The sequence below is a fragment of the Musca domestica genome, unplaced genomic scaffold, assembly GCF_030504385.1.
Source record: "Musca domestica strain aabys unplaced genomic scaffold, Musca_domestica.polishedcontigs.V.1.1 5, whole genome shotgun sequence".
Lineage (NCBI taxonomy): Eukaryota > Metazoa > Arthropoda > Insecta > Diptera > Muscidae > Musca > Musca domestica.
The window spans coordinates 15,310,472-15,316,856 of NW_026712346.1; positions in this window are offsets into that span (position 1 = coordinate 15,310,472).

Consider the following 6,385-nt stretch of genomic DNA (forward strand, 5'->3'; position numbering starts at 1 on the left):
TGGTTATATATATAAATAGAATAATAGATAATCACCCAACGTCAGTTTTAGATAGTTTGAATAGCTTGATCTTATTTTTCAGCCATAGGCTTTAATTGAATGTTAAAAACCTATATGATGTAGAACATCTATAATAGCATGGTACAATGAATTCAAGGTAGGGCAGAACTACCATATGATTTAAATTTTTTTATTCTTCTGTCTTAATATGTCAACTTTATTTGCTTATGTGTGTGTCTTCTTTTCAATAATAAAAAATTGTTCAGAAAATATTCAAATTCGGGTGTTTTCAAAATGCTTATTGCAACGGATACATCGACAAAATCTACAGTTTTTGTCGCGAAATAAACCATAAGAGATATATAGAACATGATATTGAAAAGAAATTTTGACCATTCATTCAGTTTTCGCGGTTTTAAATTATTTATTCAAAATCAATGCAACAAGTTGTTTGCTTTTTTATTGTTTTGATAGTAATTCTGACATTACAAGCCAAACAGGTAGACCTCTATACTTGCAATTTTTTCAAAGTTGACCTACCTTCTCTTCATTGTATAATAGTCCCATGTCAATTTTTGGTACTGTAAAGAGCTTAGCACCATTTTCCATTCAAATGAACTGTAATTTGGGATTTGTATTTAAAACGTTTAGAATACCGTGCTGTGTGGTATTTAGTTTTGTCCACCTCATAAATAGGGACAGAATGCTTTCAGAATTGTCAAAGATAATTACTCTTCTACACCCATTACCGTAAGAATGGAATTTATTTATTTTTGTCATTTAAATTGTGCGTTGGAGACCCCATTAAGTTCATATTTTTCATCATAGTATAATTCAATGACGATCAAAGAAATTAATATTCGTAATATTTTTCACGTTTCTGCCACAATTTCCGACCGAATACCTTTGACATTTCGGAGTTTATGTCATATTGACGTACATCCAAAATCTTCGTACCCAACCAATATTCTCTTGGGGGTTACAAATTCAATAGAATATAAAATGTTCTATTCTGACAACACAATGTTTGCGAAAGTGGAGTTGGTGGTACACTAAAGTAGGAACTATACTCAAATAAAAGCCTATAAGGACAATTATCTGTGAGATGATTCTCTACCCCAGAGTAGCCTAAATACATTTTTTTAGCCAAATCAATGGATGAATGTGGTCAAGACCAAGATAGACCCATGGTACAATGAAGAGAAGGTAGGTAAACTTTGAAAAAATTGCAAGTATAGAGGTCTACCTGTTTGGCTTGTAATGTCAGAATTACTATCAAAACAATAAAAAACAAACAACTTGTTGCATTGATTTAGAATAAATAATTTAAAACCGCGAAAACTGAATGAATGGTCAAAATTTCCTTTCAATATCATGTTCTATATATCTCTTATGGTTTATTTCGCGACAAAACCTGTAGATTTTGTCGATGCATTCGTTGCAATAAGCATTTTGAAAACACCCGAATTTGAATATTTTTTGAACAATTTTTTATTATTGAAAAGAACACACACACATAAGCAAATGAAGTTGACATATTAAGCCAGAAAAATAAAAAAATTTAAATCATATGGTAGTTCTGCCCATGGTACAATGATATCAAGGTAGGGCTATGATACCATATGATTTTAATTTTTTTATTTTCTTGGCTTAATATGTCATCTTTATTTGTTTATGTATGTGTTTTCTTTTTATTAACAAAAAAGTTGTTCAGAAAATATTCAAATTCGGATGTTTTCAAAATGTTTATATCAACGTATGCATCGAAAAAATCTAGAGTTTTTGTAGCGAAATAATCCTTTAGAGATATATAGTACATGATTTTGAAAATAAGTGTTGACCTTTCATTCAGTTATCGCGGTTTTCAATTATTTATTCAAAATAAATGCAACAAGTTGTTTGATTTTTTTATTGTTTTGATACTAATTCTGACATTACAAGCCAAACAGGTAGACCTCTATACTTGCAATTTTTTCAAAGTTGACCTACCTTCTCTTCATTGTACCATGGTTCTGCCCTACCTTGAATTCATTGTACCATGGATAGACCCTAATCCGAAAATTGAAAATGAAGACCCAAAAATAAAAAAAAATCCAAAACCCCGAAAATTGCTTAAATCATATGATGGTTAACCAAAACGTGATCATTTTTTGCGAGTATGGTTTCTTCTCAAATTACCAACCTTTGCTGAAATGAGTATGCAAAATATGGTTAAAATGTAAACTATGCTCGAAAAAATTACAACTATAGAGGTCGACCTGTTCGGCTTGTAATGTCAGAACTACTATCAAAACAATAAAAAAAGCAAACAACTTGTTGTTTTGATTTTGAATAAATAATTTAAAACCGCGAAAACTGAATGAAAAGTCAAAATTTCTTTTCAAAATCATGTTCTATATATCTCTTATGGTTTATTTCGCGACAAAAACTGTAGATTTTGTCGATGCATACGTCGCAATAAGCCTTTTGAAAACACCGGAATTTGAACAATTTTATTATTGAAAAGAATACACACATAAACAAATGAAGTTGACATATTAAGCCAGAAAAATATAAAAATTAAAATCATATGGTAGTTCTGCCCTACCTTGAATTCATTGTACCATGGATAGACCCTAATCCGAAAATTGAAAATGAAGACCCAAAAATAAAAAAAATCCAAAACCCCGAAAATTGCTTAAATCATATGATGGTTAACCAAAACGTGATCATTTTTTGCGAGTATGGTTTCTTCTCAAATTACCAACCTTTGCTGAAATGAGTATGCAAAATATGGTTAAAATGTAAACTATGCTCGAAAAAATTACAAGTATAGAGGTCTACCTGTTCGGCTTGTAATGTCAGAACTACTATCAAAACAATAAAAAAAGCAAACAACTTGTTGTTTTGATTTTGAATAAATAATTTAAAACCGCGAAAACTGAATGAAAAGTCAAAATTTCTTTTCAAAATCATGTTCTATATATCTCTTATGGTTTATTTCGCGACAAAAACTGTAGATTTTGTCGATGCATACGTCGCAATAAGCCTTTTGAAAACACCGGAATTTGAACAATTTTTTTTATTATTGAAAAGAATACACACATAAACAAATGAAGTTGACATATTAAGCCAGAAAAATATAAAAATTAAAATCATATGGTAGTTCTGCCCTACCTTGAGTTCATTGTACCATGCGTAGTACCTAACATAACTTTCTTTTATATTGTCAAAATAATTCTTTATTTCGTTTACAAAAAACGATTGAATTCAATATGATAAGGCGAATTGAAAAATCATTTAAAATTTCAAAAATCAATTAAAATTGAAAATTTTTTTCGATGTTGTCCCTATTTGAACATTTTTGCAATGATTTTCTTTTTTTGGGATTTTTAGCGATTTTGAGAAAAAAATATCTTTTAACTTTGGTGTGAGCGCGTTAAATTATTTCGATATTAGGTGTGTCTGGTTACCCGAAAATTTTTAACAATTGTTACAAATTGTTACTGGAAGTCGTCTGTTAACCCGAAAGTTCTGCAAAAGAGAGCGGTTGGAGAGAGAATTTTTGACAGTTCTTTCAGTGAGAGTTTACAAATTCTTGCTGGACAAATTTTTTCTTGCAATCTCTTGCAACTCTTCTTCTTCTCATTCATCGACATTCAATCAGATGTTTTCTATTGTTTATTTATTTCTTTTTGTGATTTTAATTCGAAAATATTATTTTGGAATTAGCAAGACTAATTGTTTTTAGAGAACAACTTTACAAAATGTGAAAAACGTAAATGTTAATATGTAATAAGAAAATAAAAGACTATTTCCAACATTTTATTTAAAAAACTTGTAAAATTAGAATTGCTTCCTTTTTTTATTTTTTCTCATTATGGGGGACAAATTGGTTTGTTTTGATAAATCAGCTGATTAGTTGCAAGTTTCTGCAGGAATACCGTCTGTTTACTTTTCGCATTTTCCTTGCAAAAGAGAATAAAACTACCTTACTCTCTCAGAAAGAAGTTACTGGACAATTCCTGCTGGAAAAGTAACCAGACACACCTATTATCTATTCCGTTTCGCCACCACATAATTCGGTACTACACTTCCATGTTACCCGCCTTCTATTTCAGTTCTCAAAAAAATCAAGTCAATTAAATAAATTGGTATTAATATTCGAATTCAAAAATAAAATATAAAAAAAAACACTACAAATGTACATTAAAAAAAAATCCAAAATGGAAAATAATGCAAAATAAAACATTACTATTGTACATCACATTTTTACGCGACTTATTTTGGATTTTTTCCTTTTCGGCCTGGAGACAATTCCGAATTTGTATGAATCGTTAAAATCAGCCCAGCCGTTCTTAAGTTATAAGCGTAGTAACTAACACAACTTTCTTTCTTTATAGATGATAGTAGGCGTGGTTAGTTCCTATGCCCCCAAATAAATACTTAGGGTTGGATGGGAAGTCAGCAGTATCTCGTGTAATAATTTTCAACCAGATATCTTCATTATTTTGGCAAATATAAGAATTGTTGATAAATCGTAATAGTGGGCGTAAAAGTGGGCGTGGTCAATATTTTTTCTTTAAAAACCTAACTCGGGGTATGACGAACGTTTGTACAAAAAATTATGCAAATCGGTCCGGCAGTTCTCAACTGATTCCATTACCAACGATCAACAATTGTATTCGCATTTACCGCTCGATGAAATTTTGCACCGTAAATTTAGATATAGCTCGATTCAGATATAGTTATAGCTTTGTTATTATGCGTCATTTTAATTTATATCTTCTGAAATGTATTACATGCACTCCATAGCGATCTAATGTAGTGCGGGTCACATACAACATAAATATATTTCCGTCAATTTAAGTAAAATATATTAAGACTAGCTGAACCCGGTGCGTTCCGCTACCCCTTTTGATTTTATATGCATTCAAAATTTTATTTACGAATATATGTTGGATAAAGAAAAACTAATTTAAAAATTAAAAAAAATATTGCACTAATTTATTGCGTTAATAAACAAAATCATTACAAAAGCAGTAACATGACATGCATACACGAAGGGTTTGTCCTTTGGATTTATTTATTTCATAGCAAATACCAAGCGTGCAGGAAACTGCAATTTTTTTAAGTAGAGTGGCATTTCTATTGCAAGTAGTGAATTCGAGATAGCAACATACTTCGCCGTAATAAGCGTATTTCAAATAAATTGTTGTGTTGTTTTTTAGTGTTAGCCTAAGGCGTTGTGGGTCAATGGTTCTTATTAAAATCATATCCCAATCTGATCCGATTTAAATATAATTTAAAAAAAAAATTACTTTTACACCAAACTCCGCTACACCTTTCATATTTAATTGAAATTGGTGCGTCAAATATGTGAAATCGGCCGAGAATATATATATGGGAGCTATATCCAAATCTTAACTAATTTCCAGTTAATTTATCACATTTATTATTATAACAAAATTCCGACACACATTCTGAATTTCATTGGAATCGGTCATATATATCGTGTTTGGTGCATAATATGTATGAAATCGGCCGAAATATATATGTTAGCAAACCTCAACTGATTTCAATATAATTGTGCAATTTTTGCTGGTGCCAGATTTTGTCTCTCTCGCTTTGGGTGCATCAAATATGTGAAATCGGCTGAGTATATATATGGAGCTATAATCACATCTGAGCGTATTTGAATATAATTTGTCAAATGTGCATCAAATATGTGAAATCGGCGGATAATATATATGGGAGCTATATCCAAATCTGAACCGATATTAATATAATTTGACCAATTTATTTTCTAATCAAAATCCCGTTACATATTCCAAAATTCTTGGAAATCGAACATACATATCGTGCATGGTGCATAAAATACTTGAAATCGGTCGAAAATATATATGAGAGCTATATCCAAATCTGAACCGATTTTACTATAATTTGAGAAATGTATATTCGTTTTAATTTCCCCTACAGATTCCAAATTTCATTTAAATTAGAGATTGGGAAATAATTTTTTTTAGATAAAATCTATCACACGTTTCAAATTTCATTGAAATTGGGGATACATAGCGTGTTTGGTGCATCAAATGCTTGAAATCGGCCGAAAATATATATGGGAGCTTTATCCAAATCTGAACCGATTTCAGTATAATTTGACAAATTTATTTTCGGATCAAATCCCGTCACATATTCCAAATTTCATTGGAAGCGAACATTCATATTGTGTTTGAGGCATCAAATGAACGAAATCGGTCGAAAATATATATGGGAGCTATATCCAAATCTGAACCGATTACAATATAATTTAGCAAACTTATTTTTGTTCCAAATTCCGTTACACATTCCAAATTTGGAGACTGTATCTTTAACCGATCAATAGATATGTGCATATAAAATCTAA